This window comes from Oryctolagus cuniculus, chromosome 6 (assembly GCF_051225735.1).
Source record: "Oryctolagus cuniculus isolate XC-2025 breed Fujian yellow rabbit chromosome 6, ASM5122573v1, whole genome shotgun sequence".
In the NCBI taxonomy this organism is placed as follows: Eukaryota; Metazoa; Chordata; class Mammalia; order Lagomorpha; family Leporidae; genus Oryctolagus; species Oryctolagus cuniculus.
Genome location: NC_142872.1, coordinates 15732344 through 15749677, shown reverse-complemented (window position 1 = coordinate 15749677; position 17334 = coordinate 15732344). Strand labels below are relative to the sequence as shown.

At 47.5% G+C, this 17334-nt stretch overlaps 1 long non-coding RNA gene across 16 annotated transcripts in view; it reads right to left on the bottom strand.

The window, feature by feature from the left end:
- LOC138850050 (uncharacterized) overlaps nt 1–16813 on the bottom strand; it is a 111118-nt gene extending 94305 nt beyond the window's left edge. For 3 of the 16 annotated variants that reach the window (XR_016235284.1, XR_016235285.1, XR_016235283.1), the window contains exons 1-2: nt 16378–16777; nt 14321–14451 (exon numbers count right to left, since the gene is read on the bottom strand). This is a non-coding gene — a long non-coding RNA (uncharacterized LOC138850050). The other 13 variants (XR_016235296.1, XR_016235295.1, XR_016235297.1 and 10 more) reach the window with 10 other exon arrangements.
- Nucleotides 16814–17334: the final 521 nt, after the last annotated feature.

The window sequence follows — 17334 nt, the reverse complement described above, 5'->3', positions numbered from 1 at the left end:
TTACCCTCATCAGTTTGGGCAGCTGCAACGGAATGCCACAGAGAGCATGGTTTCTCAACAACAGAAATTCATGTCTGACGTCTGGAGGCTGAGCAGAGCAAACGTCAGCACGCCGGCTGACCCAGTGTCGGGGCTGCTCCACTGCGTCTTCTCTGACCCTGCGCTCCGCAGGGCAGATGTGTGGAGGCAGCTCTGAGGTCTCTTTCTTTATTATTGTTATTTATTTTCATTTGATTTGAAAGGCAGAGAGACAGAGCAAGTTCTTCTTGCTGCTGGTTCACTCCCTAAATGCCTGGAACAGCCAGGGGTGGCCCAGGCCGGAGCCAGGAACCAGGAACTCAATGCAGGCCTCCCACATGGGAGGCAGGAGCTCAGCTCCTTAGGCCACCAGCTGCTTCCTCCCATGGTGGGTGTTAGCAGAAAACTCGGGTCAGAAGACGAAGAGCCAGAACTCGAAACAGGCACCGTAAGTAAGATGGGATGCCGTCAACCCAAGCGGGGACTTTAACAGAATTTCCATCATTTTTAATATTAATTATAAAAGGCAGAGTAGCAGAGACTGAGAAAAAAACAAAGATCTTCCTTTTACTAATTCATTCTCCAAATGGCTGCAAGAGCCAGGGCTGGGCCGGGCTGAAGCCAGCAGTTGGACAGGAAGTGCAGCAGCCAAGACTCGAACAGGCACTCTGATGTAAGAACGTGCAAGTCCCAAGCTGTGGCTTAACTCACTGTGCCTCAATGCTCAGCCCAAACCAGGCACTTGAGTGCTACAGCAAATGCCTCTTTTTTTAAAAAGATTTGTTCACTATATTTAAAAGGCATAGTTATAAAGAGACAGAGATCTTCAGTCTGTGGGCTCACTCCCCAAGTAGCCCCAACAGCCAGGGCTGGGCCAGGCTGAAGCCAGGAGCTTCGACCAGGTGTCCCATGTGGGTACAGGAGCCCAATGACCAGGGCCAACTGTGCTGCTTTCCCAGGCGCATTGGCAGGAAGCTAGATCGGAAGTGGAGCAGCCTAGACACAAACTGGTGCACGTATGGGATGCTGGTGTCACAGACACCCAGCCCTACAATGGTCTCTTTGTAAGGGCACTAATCCTATTCATGAAGATTCTACCCTCATGACCAAATCCACTCCCCAAAAGGCCACACATCCTTGTATCATCACACTGGGGGCCTGAATTTCAACACAGCCATGTGGGGCAAAGGACATCCACGCATCCAGCACAGAGCACTAACTTACACAGAAGACCTTGAGCCCGATTCAAAGCCTGACATTCGATGTCCATATACTGATGGGGTGCACGTGAGTGAATGGAGGTTCGTTTGCAAAGTCATCCCTTAGCAGAAAAAAATCCTAGCAAGAAGGGCGTTACGCACAGGGGACCAAATGCAGAACCAAGTACAGAGTCAAACAGCACAAGGGTACCAAGCACAGAGCTCAGCTGGCCTTGTCTTCATCCGACCTAAGCCTCATGCAAGCTGGGTCAAAGGAGGCCAACAGGGGAGGTAAGAAAGCCACAGGAAGCTGTATGGACGTAGCCCCCAAGTGTGCAAGAACTTCAAGGGCCTCAAGCATTCCCCATTGGGGTGGTTCAATGAGCAAGCACCATCGTTCCAGGGGCCTGAACACCACGCAGTGGCGACTTGCTGGGACATGTCCAGAAGCATGCTCGGGGAGGGAGCGGAGAGCAGTTACAGCTGAGAATCACAGATCTCTTGGAGGCTTCATACAGAAATGCCAATAAACGAACCCCCTCACCTGCCGGGGATTTCTTCCAAGACCCTACTGGAGGGTGAAAACCACACACACTACCAGAGCCTGGGTACATGACGTTCCTTCCTACTCGCACAGAACTCTGACAAAATTAAGCACGGTAAGAAGATGAACAGTAACGAACAGAGCCATTGCAGCATGCTGTAAGAAAGGTTATACGCCCTTGTTCTCTCTGGATCTAGATGTAGTTATCTCAGCTGGGGAACCATCCTGCACCCAGCAGAGCTGGGCTGCAGGACTGCATCACACTGAGGGGACCCATGACAGCCTACCATTGATGAATTATTTCTGGAATTTTCCATCAGTACTTTCGAATGAGGGTTGTCAGTAACAGAAACCATGGAAGGGGAAGCCTCACGCTGGGAGGAGGGACCTGCTGCATTGTGAGAACCCTTGGGGGAGGGAACTAGTCTGAGGGCTGCCTAACAAAATGCCACAGAGCCCTCTTCTCACACTCACTCCAGGCAGCCGATACCCACATACCCTTGGGGTTGGTTTATGGTAAGGCCTCTCCTCCCAGCCAGCTTACGGTTGCTTCCTGGCTGTGTATGCACACAGTCTCTCTTGTTTTAAGGGGCACAGGGCGGGGTGGGAGAGGTGGAGTAAGAAGGAAGGAGAGAGGGGGGAGAGGGGGAGGGGGGAGAGCGAGAGAGGGAGGGAGAGGGAGAGGGGGAGAGGGAGAGGGAGAGAGATAGAGATGTCGCTCCCTCTTCTCACACAGCCATCCATCCCACTGAAGTGGGGCTCCAGCTTTGATCTCATTCCATCTTCAACACCTCCTTAAAGGTCCTGTTTGCAAATAGAGTGACACTGTGGGCTGGGGCTCCATAATTCAGTGCACAGCCAGGAGCCAGGGTGGACCCTAAGGAACAGCCCTAAGAAGAATAAACGCTTTGGAGTCCCGCATTCTCTCCAGCATCAGGAGACAGGGCCAGCCGTGTTCAGGGTCCTGTGGTCCTGTCCCCAGGACAGGCCTGGCACACCCAGCAGGCAGCCCACACCCCTCTCTGGTAGCTCCTGACCAAGAGTCTTTTTTTTTTTTAAGATTTATTTATTTATTTGAAAGTCAGAGTTACACACAGAGAGGCAGAGAGAGAGAGGCCTTCCATCTGCTGGTTCACTCCCCAGTGGGCCACAATGGCCAGAGCTGCACCAATCTGAAGCCAGGACCAGGAGCTTCTTTGGGGTCTCCCACATGGGGGCAGGGGCCCAAGGGCCTGGGCCATCTTCTACTGCTTTCGTAGGCCACAGAAGAAAGCTGGATGGGAAGGAGAGCAACTGGGACTTGAACCGGCACCCATGTGGGATGCTGGAACTGCAGGAGGCGGCCTTACCCACTATGCCACAGCACCGGCCCCCTGACCAAAAATCTTGATTCATCCTGTAGTGTGGTGCATATTTAGCCAAAACAAGTACCCAGCATTTAATCATGTACTTGGTTAATCCTGAACCCAAATTATCATTTTTGGGAAATTGTAGACATGTTTTTGAAAGTGTTTTTGAGAAGAATTGTGGCAATATTTGAATAATAATCACTACAAATTACCATTGGCTTTAAGGAAGCCTGCTGGGGTGGGTGTAAGGGCACAGTGGTTAAGCTGCAGCTTGACACACCCACATCAGAGCACTGGTTCAAGTCCCAGCTGCTCTACTTCCCATCCTATTACCTTCCTACTAATGAGCCTTGGAAGCGGCTCAGTCCCTCTCACCACATAGGAAGCCCAGACGGGGTCCCTAGCTTCTGCTTCCACCCTGGCCCAAACTGGCTGTTGTGGCCATCTGAGCAGTCAACCAGTGAATGGAAGATTTCATTCATTCATTCACTCATTCTCTCTCTTCCCCCCACTTCCTGTCAGTCACCTTTCAAATAAATCTTTCTTCAAATTTTTTGTAAATTACATTTTTCAAGAGAAGAGGAAAATCAGAAATCCACTCAAGTTTCAGTATCCAGCTGATTTTTCTCCCAGAACGAGTCGAGGAGCATAGGTTTGGTTTTAGGGTACGCCCTTAACTCGAGTTAGGTATGGCTCAAGGTCACACCGAGCAATAATTCCAATATTCTCTAGTCTTCATTTTCATTAGCTAGCTATCATTTGTACAAAGAGAATCGCACAGATGGCAAGGGAAAAGTCACAGGACATAGGATCCAATAGCCACACTGGGGATAAATTCCAACTCCAATGTCCAAACTCCTACTACCATCAGATTACCAGAACCCAGGGTAGAAGCCCACTTGCTGAGTAGTTCCACCAACAGCACTATGGTGGCAGAGTGATCATTTCTAGAGAAACTACATGGCCCTATTAAGTAACTGGGAAATGTATTGAGGACAGAGAAAAACTCCTGTCCACCAGGAGCAACTGTCTGAAATATACTTGCGTATTAAGTGTGGAAAGGTAACACTGTTAACATTAGCACTGACAGCATGTAGAACACACCCTGCCTTTCTCTCCCACAAAGGACCTCCCAGGAAATCTTCAAGCCTCTGAGTCCACAGTAACAACACCCAGAAATAAAGGCTGCAAGCTGACACCGACTGTCGAACAGCAAGCTGCACTAACCACCGGTGCAGTGTCTTGGAAAGCTCCCTACAGCCTTTCCCTGGTTTTTCACCTTTGTGATTCACAGTATGATCTTCATTTGCTCTTCTGCCCTCCGACCTCCTCACCCACCCCCGCGTCTCAACAACAACAGACCCAGAGCAACGCAGACTTGGCTGGTCCCGTGACGGCTCTCTTAAGCCATGTGGGAATGACTGCAGGCTAACAGTTCTCTAAGCTTTGGCGCCCAGGCACCGTCATCTCATCTACGGTAATGAGACCCCTGTTTGTCCGTGTAGGTCTCAGCAAAATCGAACTCTCATGATGCAATCAAGGAAAATCTAGACACACACGAGGCAGCCTTTCAACTAGATTTGTGCATTTTTGCGGGCTTCTGCGCTTTGCAATGACTCCCTTCAAGTCCAAGTGGGGAAAAGCCAAGAGTTCCGGGCAGCGCTTCAAGAGTCACCAGCTGCTCGGGCACTCCCAGTCAATCCCAATTTGCCACTTGGCTGCTTGCTAAGAAGCTGTTTGCCCGAGTGCTTGATGGCACCATCGTGGATTCCCTGTCTCACCCCTTGGCTTGTCAAGCTTTGGCCGGAGATCTGGTACCCCAGAAGTCTGGCTTCGCTGCCGAACAGCTTGTTTTAAGGGAAGGGTATCAGATTGGCAGTCAGGAGAGCAGCTTCAGGTCGGAACTGTCCCTAATGACACACGCATTGTTGGGCAAGTCCCTTCCTGTCTCTGGACCTTAGCTTTATGGTTGTGTTGTTGCTGCCGTTACTATTTTATTAGGTGAATTTCAAGCATATGCAAAAGTATACAGAATAAATCCCAGAAAGAGAAAATAGTACCTGTCACCTCGTTTCAACAATTATCAGTTTATGGTCAGTTTTTATGCATTTACACCCTACCTTGCCTTCTGTGTTCCTGTAAAATAAATCCAAGACTCTTAAATTTTATCCATAAACATTTCAGACTGTACCTATAAAAGATTAGGACTCCTTAGTATTTAATGTTATTGTGACTTTTTAAAAGCTAACAAAATTAACAATATCTTCAAATATCCAGTGTGTCAATTTTTTAAAAAAAAAATATTCATTTATTTCAAAGGCAGAGTTACAGAGAGGCAGAGGCAGAGGCAGAGGCAGAGGCAGAGGCAGAGGCAGAGGCAGAGGCAGAGGCAGAGGCAGAGGCAGAGGCAGAGGGAGAGGCAGAGGCAGAGGGAGAGGGAGAGGGAGAGGGAGAGGGAGAGGGAGAGGGAGAGGGAGAGGGAGAGGGAGAGGGAGAGGGAGAGGGAGAGGGAGAGGGAGAGGGAGGGTCTTCCATATCCTCATTCACTCTACAGATGGCCACCACAGCTGGAGCTGGGCCAATCCGAAGCCAGGAGCTTCTTCTGGGTCTCTCATATGGGTTCAGGGGGCCAAGCACTTGAGCCATCTTCCACTGCTTTCCCAGGCCATAGCAGAGAGCTGGATCAAAGTAGAACAGCCAGGGCCCAAACCAGCACCCATATGGGATGCAGGCACTACAGGAAGCAATTTTAACCACTACTCCACAGCACCGGCCAAGTATGTCAAATTTCAAAAATCCTTTTTTTTTTTTTTTTGAATCGGATACAAACAATGTCCATAAAATTAAATTGCTGAAATACCTAAGAATCTTGTGAACATTCTCACTTTCTCTCTTATCCTCTCTTCCTCCTTACACCTTATTCCATCCTTCTTCAGGTTATTTGAAAGAGAAAAAACCTAGGTCAATTATCAGCAGAGTTGCTTAGTCAACCTCACCCTGTGGTGCTAAGTACCACGTTCCTCTGTCCCTTGTGGGTCCACATCAGAGCTGGAAGCTTGACCTCTCCATCCCTAGAACCAGGCACTCATTTTGCTAAGAATGCTTCTCGGGTGGTGTTGTGTTCTTGTGCTATGATGGATGTACCAACTGGTTATTTTCAACTTCTGAGCTGCTTCAAGCCATTGCTAATCATCGTCTAGATCCATTATTTTTATTAGGTGTTGAAGAATGTGCCTAGGCTGCTAATCCTGGTGTGCCTTCCACATTGCGAGTGTTTCTATCAGCAGGAACTGTCCCTTATAAAATACCTGGTTACCCTGAGATATAGCTACACCGGAAAGCCCAGACACACAGTGACTCTGTCTGGATGTACAAAATTTTTTTTTTTTATTTGAAAGAGTTACACAGAGAGAGAAGAGGCAAAGAGAGAGAGACGTCTACCATCCGTTGGTTTACCCCTGCCCTCATTGGCCGCAACAGCCGGAGCTGTGCCGATCCAAAGCCAAGAGTTTTTCCAGGTCTCCCACCCAAGTTCATGGGCCCAAGGACTTGGGCCACCTTCTGATTTCCCAGGCCACAGCAGAGAACTGGATTGGAAGTGGAGCAGCCGGGACTCAAACCGGCGCCCATATGGGATGCTGGCCCTGCAGGCGGCAGCCTTACCCACTACACCACAGCGCCGGCCCCGTACAAATTTTCAGAGATAACGAATTATGTCTCCAATACCCTCCAAAGGAGGCGATGGGACTTTGTCTGCACTCCCAAGTTTGAACGTATGTGGTGTGGTGGTGTCTCTTTTGGTTGGTATTCTTATCTATGCCCAAGAGGCCTGGGAAAGCCTGTTCAACTAGGTAGGCCTCCAAGTCCTTGCAACATGACACCAAAACCCTTCAACAACTTTCCTGCTTTCTAATAAGCTAAGGTTGTATGCATTTCCCCAAGCTGCAATTAGTTGTTTTCCCAAGGAGCCTCGGTTTGGATATTAAGTACTTAAACTATAACTGCTTGTTGTCTCTCTTTAGTCTCTTTCAATCAGAAGCCGCCCCCCGCCCCCCGTTAGCCCTGCCCACCCCCAGGGTATTTATATAACAAAATAGGACCTGCACAGTTTCCACATTTGAGATTCTGTTAACCGCATCTTCAGACTGTTGCTCAATCTGCACCTCTCCCCTGGTCTAACTATACAGCTCTCAAAGATTAAATTTTGTGAAACATTCAAGAAAGCTTATAGTTCGATCTATAGTTTCATTTTATTTCAAATGCAGATAGAAATTCGATATCTGCTGGTTCACTTCCCAGATGCCCCAAACAGCCCAGGCTGAGCCAGGCCAAAGCCAGAAGTTTGAATTCCAGCAAAGTCTTCCTTGTCGGTAGCAGGGATCCAAAGACTTGAGCAACTGCCTGCTGCTTCCTTATCTGTGTGCCAGTAGGGAGGTGAGTACAAAGCGCATTACCTTGGACTTGAACTCTGTATGGGATACAGCCTTCCCAGCCTAAGTGCCACACCAAACACCAGCCTGCCCCACAATACTTCTCAGATGACACATGCTTGAATTGAGTGGCCACTGTATCCGACTGTCTCTTTTGAGATGGTAGCAGCGTAAGTCATCAGTTGTACCACTGTTACAGTACGAGTTGCAAAATCACCACACTCTAGTTCTGTTATTTCTTTATTTTGTTGCTGAATGCATTTATAAGGTAAAGTGAGACCTTTTTAAATTACTGAATTGCTCTAAAGTACAATTCCACTTGCAAACTCGGGATACATGCTTGCATTTTTATTTTATTTAAAGTCAGAGTTAAACAGAGAAGAAAAGACAGATCTTTCATCTATTGGTTCACTCCTTAAATGGGTGCAACAGCCAGGGCTACACTAGACTGGAGCCAGGAGCCAGGATCTAGGAGCTAGGCATCAGGAGTTTCTTCTGTATCCAACATGGGTGCAGGAGCCCAAGAACCTGGGACTTCTTATGTGCTTTCCCAGTTGCATTAGCAGGCAGCTGGATCTCGAAAGGGCACCTATATGGGATGCCACATCACAGGCCTTTTTATTTTTAAGAGATGTATTTATTGGGGCTGGCACTGTGGCCTAGCAGGTAAAACCACCGTCCATGACACCAGCATCCCATACGGGTGCTGGTTCGAGTCCTAGCTATTCCATCTCTGATCCAGCTCCCTGCTAATGTGCCAGAGAAAACAATTGAAGATGCTGTCTGTCAAATAAAGAAAACTAAATCTTAAAATTATTTAAAGGTAGAGTGTGAGATAGACAGACAATGATGTTACATCAGCTGGTTCACTCCCCCAATGGCTACAAGGACCAGTGCTGGGCCAGGTCAAAGCCAGGTGCTTCCTCAGGGTCTTGTACATGAGTCGCAAGGGCTCTAACATCTGGGCCATCTTCGGCTGCTTTCCCAGATGCAGTAGCAGGGAGGCGGCAGAAGACGACAGCTACAATATTTGTGTCCTTGCCACCCACATGTGAGCCTCCAATGAAATCCCTGGTTCCTGTTGTTAGCGTGGCCCAGCCCCAGCATCTGGGACTGAACCAGCATCTCTCTATGTGCCTCTCTCACTGGCTGCCTTCCCATGTACATTAGCATCAAGCAAGGTTGAAGGCAAAGCAGCCAGTACTTGAACCAGTGCACCCATATGGGATACCGGTGCTGCAAGGGGCGCCCTGACCCTCTGGGCCCCAGCGCTGGCCCCAGTGCTTGCACTCTGGTCGACTTCCCTAGCATCCTCCACAACAGAGCCATTAGGAAATCTTCCCTTTCCTTCTCCTTCTCCCTAGCTCATCCTCACTATATATTAGTATAGACTCATGTTTTTAAAAATAGTTGCTATCATCAATCTATTGTTTGATAATTCAATAGGGAAACTATCCAAATCTGAGTGGTAGGAGCCTCTTCTGTTACGTTCTAGGTCCTTCTGACACAACACTGTCATCGCTGATAACTACCTTGCTTTCTTGATATGACAAAATCAGCCATTTCACCCAAGAAAGTGCAAACACTGGGTCTGATGAACACCTACATCTCTTCCAGTTCTAAAACAGATCATGGACCCCGTTGTGGTGTAGCGGATTAATCTGCTACATGCATCCCATATCAATATCAGTTGGAGTTCTGGCTGCTCCACTGCTGATCCAGGTCCCTACTAATGTGCCTGGGAAAGCAGCAGAGGATGGAACCAAGTGCTTGTGCCCCCACCATCCATGTGGGAGACCAGGATGGAGCTCCTGGCCTGACACTTTAGACTATTTGTGAGTCAGCTAGTGGATCAAAATCATTTGTCTCTCTGAAACTGCATTTCCAATAAACCTTTAAAACCTTGGTTTTAGGATTATTTTTCACTTAACGTTCTCATTGCACACAGTTTTAAAGTAAAATATAGAGGGTTGAATATGGGTCTGTACACAAAACCCTCAGACTTCATTTATTTGTTTATAATAAAGCTAGTACACTTCCAATCCAGCTCCCCACTAGTGCACCTGTCAAGCAGCTGAAGATGGCCCGAGTTCTTGGGCCTCTGCACCCACATGGGAGACCCAGAAGAAGTTCCTGCCTTGTTGCCTAGCCTAGCCCTGCCTCTGTGGCCATATGGGGAGTGAACCAGAGGATGGAAGATCTCTGTCTCTCCCTAACTCTGCCTTTCAAGGAAATAAATCCTTAAGGAAAAAAACAACTTTAAGACACTGCTGGCATCCCATATGGGTTCCAGTTCTGTGTCTCAACTGCTCCATTTCCCATTAGGCTCCCTGCTAATGTGCCTGGGAAAGCAGCAGGAAATGGCCTAGATACTGGGACCCCTGCAGCTACGTGGGAGACCCAGATAAGGCTCCTCGCTCCTGGTTTTGGCCCAGCCCAGTCCTGGCCATTGCACCCATTTGGGTCGTAAATCAGCAAATGGAAGACTTCTTTCTCTGCCTCTCCCTATCTGTAACTCCACCTTTCAAATTATCAAATAAATCTTCAAAGAAAAAAAAACATTAGAAAATTATCTTGTGATACTGACCTTGATTAAAATCAAATCTGGAAGGATAAAAACTGAGTAAGGGTTTTGTCACTTTGTAGGTGCTCCAGATATTAAAAAAAAACGGGACATCTCCATTCTCAGTGGTTCTAGATATACTGTCCTCTCCCACCCCCACCCACCCCACCCCCTAAGCACAAAAGCTTCAGCTTAAGCCGAGTACCAAAGCTGGAAGCTTCGCCTACACCTATTCCTGGTTAAATTATAAACTATTCTGTGTTACCACATGATTGAACAGGTGCCATTTTGGCCCAATCCCAAGACAAATGACCCAAATTTCATGTCAAGATTTTTCCCATCAGAAAAGATGACAACCTTGAACCATTACTGAATTCTGTAGAGGGATGTAGCACATATTCTAAGTATCACTGAGTTGAGACAGTGAATTTTGTTATGCACTATCATATTTGAGAATGTATTTGAACTTTTAAAATGTACTTCATGGCTAGTTGTATTAAGTTCTGCTATAACCAGTTGATCCGTCATGTCAACAACCTGTCACAAGGCCTTGGGAGAGCCACTGTCCCCACAGCCAAATCAAATCTGTGTGCTGACTACTCAAACAACATTTCCTTACTCAATGACTCAGCTAGCTCTGGTAATCTTGCCCAATAAATTATGAAGGTGGCTGACAACTTTGGGCCCTGGGGCAGTTTTACCAACAAGACGGAAGCTTTTACTGATTTTATACTAAACAAACCCTTCATTTTATCTATGCAGGTTCTTGTAGTCACTTCACAGAAACTTAACAACATATAGACATCATTGATCCTGTAGATTGTCTGAAGAGGCAGACGTTCAAGTTGATATACAACCTCATTTCCCAATCAGAGGCAGGTTAAGGACAAACACTGGGGTCTAACTGACCTGGGGTTCAAGGTCCAGCACTGCTACTCAGTGGAGGCCACATCCACCTGCGCCAGGGCTCTCAATCTTCATGGTGCCGAGTGCCTGACCCAACCTAGGCACTCATCCTCACAGGGCTCGTGTTACTACCTCACAACAGAGCATTCCTCTCAGACTGCTAACTGAAGCATTCCCAGGGATAAACACACAAATCCAAACAATGTATGAAACAACCCGGAGTAGCTAGACCTGCGACCAGCCGGCAAATCCATCACCCGCCTCAAGGCAATCCAAACGCAATTAGCCGTTGCGGCCAAATGGGGAGTGAACCAGCAGACGGAAGACCTCACTCTCTCCCTGCCTCTGTGTAACTCGGCCTTTCAAATAAATAAATAAATCTAAAAAAAAAAAAAAGAGGAAGAAGAACTTCAGGCTCTGGTCTTTAAGGAGTCCCAGCAACACAGAAAGTGAAATAGCTCCATAGTCTGAGAATCCCCATAATGTTCAGTTGGCTAGGGTGTGTTTCCATTTTTTGTTATCTAAATAGCTTTAATTAGTGATGAGGGCACTGTCCCAATACTGAAAAACAACCACCACAAAAAACAGCTAGCAACACAAAGATCTACAAAAACCTGCTGTGCCGATTTGACCGAACCTGTCTACTTAGGGTCTCCAACAGCCACAGTCCCTTCCAACAACATGCTTCCAAAATCATTTGCCTTTGAACAACTTTGTATCCCCTGTGCCTACAACAATCTTTTACTGGTTTTTCCACAAGGAGATTCTAAACTGACTGTCAGTTTTTCTTCTCTACTTCGACCAACACATTCGCCATTCTGTATAACCCAACTTTGACTGCTTCCCCCACTGACGCAGGGACGCTGAACACTCGGATATCTTTGAGAGGCATCGCCTGGGTTTCTCTGATGACCTGAGTGCCAGAAGAGCCACCAGGCACGGAACAGAGTGCTCACAGAACACAGCTCCTTCCCCCAAGCTTTTGCTGCACTGCCATGACCATCTTCACACCCAATGCCCCGAAACTAGGACTTGCCTGAAACAAAGATCCCGTTTTTCATCTCTGTGTGTTTGTCATTTATACAATTACTCTGTGTTTGAGGAATGTTTTGGAAAAGACCCTTAGCCATGCAGGGGGGAGACTGCTTCAAACAGTGACCTGATTTTCTAATGCTTTTCAAAAAATTTTTTTCCTCCACAAATATTAGGGGATTTTCCACTTGCAAAGATGGACTTTCTGAGCATTTGCCATTGCCACAAGTCCACCTCCATGAGGACTTTGAATTAAACCCTCAAGTGTTTCCCTTTCTCTTTGTCGGCACCACCAACAGCCCCTTCCTCTGAGGGTCAGATTCAGTCTGACTGCCTGAGGTCCCAGAAGTTGCCAGCAACACCTGGAGCAGCAGAGATTGGCCCGTCACCCAGTCCTAGATGTTCCCCCGGACCGCCCTTGCCAGATTTCCAGTTCAGTTCCAAGTGGAGAATACACGGAGGCCAGAGAGCTTGTAGAAGGCGAAGATGTTGAGGCGACATCATGAAGGCTATAGGACCAGAGAGGCTTTCTTAATGTTTGCATGGCTGCCAAAGAATCTGAGGCAGGTATGTGACATCGTTGTGCAAAAACCCATTTAAGGATCCAATCAAACACATAGGCAATGATTCATAAACGCACTATGCCTGTGCTCACCCATCGCGCTGAAAATGTTGCACATTTGCAGAATGCATTTCACCCACCCAGTACATCCCCAATGGAACAATTTTAGGATCTGTCCTATGTAGACAAGCCTACCAGCTCGAATTCTTATAATTGTATTTGATTTTCTCCAAGCAGTGTCTCTACAGGATTATTCTGGGCTAACCTCACCAATGGAGCCTCCACTATTGTGGACCAACAGTAGCAGCTGAATTCCTTTTCCTTGCCTTCTCTCCACCCACATCCACTTCCACCCCACCTCAAATCCCAGTGTGCTAATTAAGGCAAAATACGTACATGTGAAATACAAAAGCTTCAACTTAACTGAAGTAGGAGGGCTGCAAGTCCAGCCTAACCACGAGATTCGGGGACATCTGAAAAGGCTTATTCTTCATTTCCATAGACGAAAGTCCAAGTGTGCCTCTTGGACCGGCATGGCTCCAAACTGCTTGTTCTTGTGAGGAGGACAGGTGAGATGGGACTTGGAAGCATGGAACCGTGAAGACTGCATCAAGAGGCCAGCGCTATGGCGCAGCAGGTAAAGCTGTCGTCTGCAGTACCAGCATCCCATATGGGTGCCAGTTCGAGTCCCAGGTGCTCCACCTCCAATCCAGCTCTCTGCTATGGCCTGGGTCCTTGGACCCCTGCACCCATGTGGGAGATCCAGAGAGGTCTCCTGGCTCCAGACTGGTTGCAGCTCCAGCCATTGCAGCCATCTGGGGAATGAACCAGCACATGGAAAATCTTTCGTTCTCTCCCTCCATTCTCCCCCCTCCCTCCCTGTAGCTCTGCCTTTCAAATAAATAAATTTTTTAAAGATTTTATTTTTTATTTGAAAGGCAGAGTTACAGAGAGAGGTATAGACAGAGAGAGAGGTCTTCCATCTGCTGGTTCACTCCCCAGATGGCCACAACGACTGGAGCTGTGCTGATCCAAAGCCAGGAGCTTCCTCCAGGACTCCCTTGTGGGTGCAGGGGCCCAAGGACTTGGGCCATCCTCTACTGCTTTCCCAGGCCACAGCAGAAAGCTGGATCAGAAGAAGAGCAGCCGGGACCAGAACTGGCACCCTTATGGGATGCTGGCGCTTCAGGCCAGGGCTTTAACCCACTGTGCCACAACGCTGGCCCTAATAAATAAATAAATCTTTAAAAGAAAAAAGACTGCATCAGAAAGTTCATTTTGTGGCAAAAATTTTGACATCAACCCCGGTGTTGCATGACACACACTTCAGTGAACAGTGTGAAGACTTTTATATCTGTCCTCAACCATTATATTGAGAAACCTCCCAGTCCTACATCTGAAGTCCTTTATTTTTAAAGATTCATTCGAAAGCCAAAGTGACAGTGAGAGAGAGAGAGAGAGAGAGAGAGAGAGAGAACGAGTGCTCTTCTGTCGGCCAGCAGCAGCCAGGGCTGGGCCAGGATGAAGCCAAGAGCCAGGAACCCCATCAGGGTGGCAGGGACCCTCCATCTCATTGAGCTGTCAGCTGTTGCCACCCAGAAGCCTTAGCAGCAAGCATCTGGGTGAGCCATCACAGCTGGCAACAGGCTCTCCCGAGTGGGATGCGGCTGTCCCGTGCATTGCTTAACCTGCGACGGCCCGAACGCCCAACCCTCACCTGTGCTCTGCAGACTCTGCCGCTCAGGGCCCCTCGGGTAGAATGGTACTGCTGGTAACTCTCAGTCCTGCTCCAGTTCCCAGGGATTTGACTATTAAGTAGATTTACAGGTAGGGCTCTTGAGTCACGGCCTGCAAAGATGATAAAGTTTGCGTGGCCTATTTAGAAGCCTCAGCCTGTAACGCGATTCTCCCTCTTCCATTTCTCCTCCCTTTACACGTCCAATCCATCAAGCTGTTTTACCGAGGTGGAATGTGAAAGGGCAGTGGAAGTATATTATTTCTTAACCTGTTATCAAGGCCACAATATTTTAACAGGAGCGATCACCCAAATGCAAATTTCCATTCTCTTTGTCTAACATTTATGCAATAAAGAATGAATGGAGCACATGATTTTTCATTTCTGGAGTACTACAACTAGTAATGCATGAGCTACAAGCAGCAAGCATTAATCTACCTAACTGCTAAGAAATGAAATGTCACTTGCAGAACTGGTTCTTGCTGGCACACTCTTTCACAGCCTTCTCCAGCAAAAAGCAGAGAAAAAAAGTTATTCTTTTTCCAATGGCTTTATATCATTGCACATGCCGTCTTTCTCATGTGTTCTGACTTAGTTCCTGCATATGGAGTGTATTGAGGCTTGAGTTTTTCAAGGAACCCTTGTTTGATTGCATTTCCTACATGAAAGAGGCGATTAAAAAAAAAAAGGTAGGATATATGTCAAAGAAGTCTTCCTTCAAAAGGACACTTTGCTATTTTGTTTCTCAATAGTTGTTGCTATTTCTGGATGGTATCTTAGCTACTACTGGATTCAAAGGGTGTCCGGGCAGAGAGGGGGTTTTCACCAGGCTGGTTCTGTTCACTCATGTCACAGAATGAATTCTTTTTCTGGTCATTTGAGATCCCAGACTTCTCCTTGAGTTAAGACATCAGCATTGAAACAATACGGCACTGACTATGGAGTTTTAATGCCCAACAATGTTTTCAATTATGTATTTACAGTATGCCGAACTTACACAGGATTATCTTCAATATAAAAATTTCAAAAGCATTCAAAATTATTTAACTTCAAGGCAAAGATGACAAAGTTCTATGTTTTGTACAATTAAACTACAAATGTTTCTTCTTAAATAGCATTACTAAACAAGTTCCACTTGCAATTCTAGCTTCCGGCTAATGCAGACCCTGGGAGGCAGAAGAGGGATGGCTCAAGTGCTTGGCTCCCCGCCACTCATCTTATAGACGTGGGCTCCGGGCTTCGGCCTGACCTGGCCCCAGCCGTTTCAGGAGTTTACCAACTGAATGGACGGGACAGGAGACCGCAAACTCTCCACCTTTCAAATAAAGAAATTTAAAAATGTATGTATTTGAGAAATTTAAATCTGTAATGCATAACCTATAAAACTTTTAACCATTTATAAAACAGTTGTCTCATCAGTGCAAACATCAGCAGCTGAGGCTTAACGAGTTATTTGGCCTTAGGCTCAGTGGCCTACAGGTGCCTCCTATAAGTAATTCGAGGCATGGTTTTAAGGAACAGCTTTGTGGTCCCTGTTATATATTTTTTTTTTAAATTTATTTGAAAGGCAGAGTTACAGAGAGGGTTGGGATAGAGAGTGAGAGAGTGAGAGTGAGAGAGTGAGAGAGTGAGAGAGAGAGAGAGAGAGAGGTCTTCAATCTACTGGTTCACTCCCCAAATGGCTGCAACGGCCAAACCTGAGCCAGTCCAAAGTCTTGAGCGTCTTCCTGGTCTCCCCCGTGGGTGCAGGAGCACAAACATTTCAGCCATCTTCTAGTTCTTTCCCAGGTGCATTAGCAGGCAGCTGGATCAAAAGTGGAGCGGCCGGGTCTCTAACCGGCGCCCATACGGGATGCGGGCACTGCAGGCTATGGCTTTACCTGCTACACCACAGCGCCGGCCCCTCCATGTTACATGTTAACGTTAGGCTAACAATTGGCCTCACTCTGATCCTCCCCTGGCTCCCGCCTTGGCCCACTTCTGTGCTAACAGAATAGCTGTGACTGTGGCATTCCTAAGGAACAGACGCACTGACTCACAGTTCTGGATGCTGGAAAACCCAAGCTCCAGGTGACAGCCTCCAGCCAAAGCCCTCAGCCTACGTCAAGACGACGCCCAACACTGGAGTTTTTATCTCAGCACCAAGCCCACCCTTGAGGAAGGAGCTCCTTGGCCTAATCACCTCTTAAAGGGCTCGCCTCTGAATCCTCTTGCAATAGCAGCTAAGTCCCCACGTGAGCACTACAAAGGACCAGTGTTCAAAGCAGGCCATTTCTGTGGCTGTGACCCAGGAAACCAGAGTTGGCCAAGTGGCGGGGTCCCCTGAGAGGTGACGCATGGAGCCCACAGCCTTCCCACCTCTTTAAGCCCAAACAAAATGCTTGCTGGTGCTTAACTCAAGGCTTCTGGGTTCTCCACAATGAATGCAAAACAAAGCAAAGCAAAGACTAGGGTAATAGTAAAGAGAGACATCTTGGTATCTCTAACAGGAGTGGACTCTCAAGACCACCGCTCCTGATGAAGGGAAGCCAGACACCCCTCCCCCATATTCCACAGTTTTATTATTTTATATACTTTAAGATTTAATTATTTATTTGAAATTAAACAGTGGGAGAGACATCTTCCATCACCTGGTTCACTCTCCAAATGCCCGCAACAGCCAAGGCTGGGCCAGGTTGAAGACAGGAGCGCATAACTCTATCCTGGTGTCCCACACCAGTGACAGAGACCCAAGTACCTGGGCCATCATCTGCTGCCTCCCAAAGCACATCAGGAGGAAACTAGATTGGAAGAAAAGTACCCAGGACTCTGAAACAGCATGCCAACATGGGATGCAGGCTTCCCAAATGGTGGCTCAATCAGCTGTGCCACAGTGCTTGCCTGTGCTGGTTTCTTAGTCTCACAGGTGTGTGTTGCTCACCGGTGAATTTCTCTTATGTAACTTTCAACACCTGTCATCCGTGAGAAGCCAACCTATTCAAATCAATACCATCCAT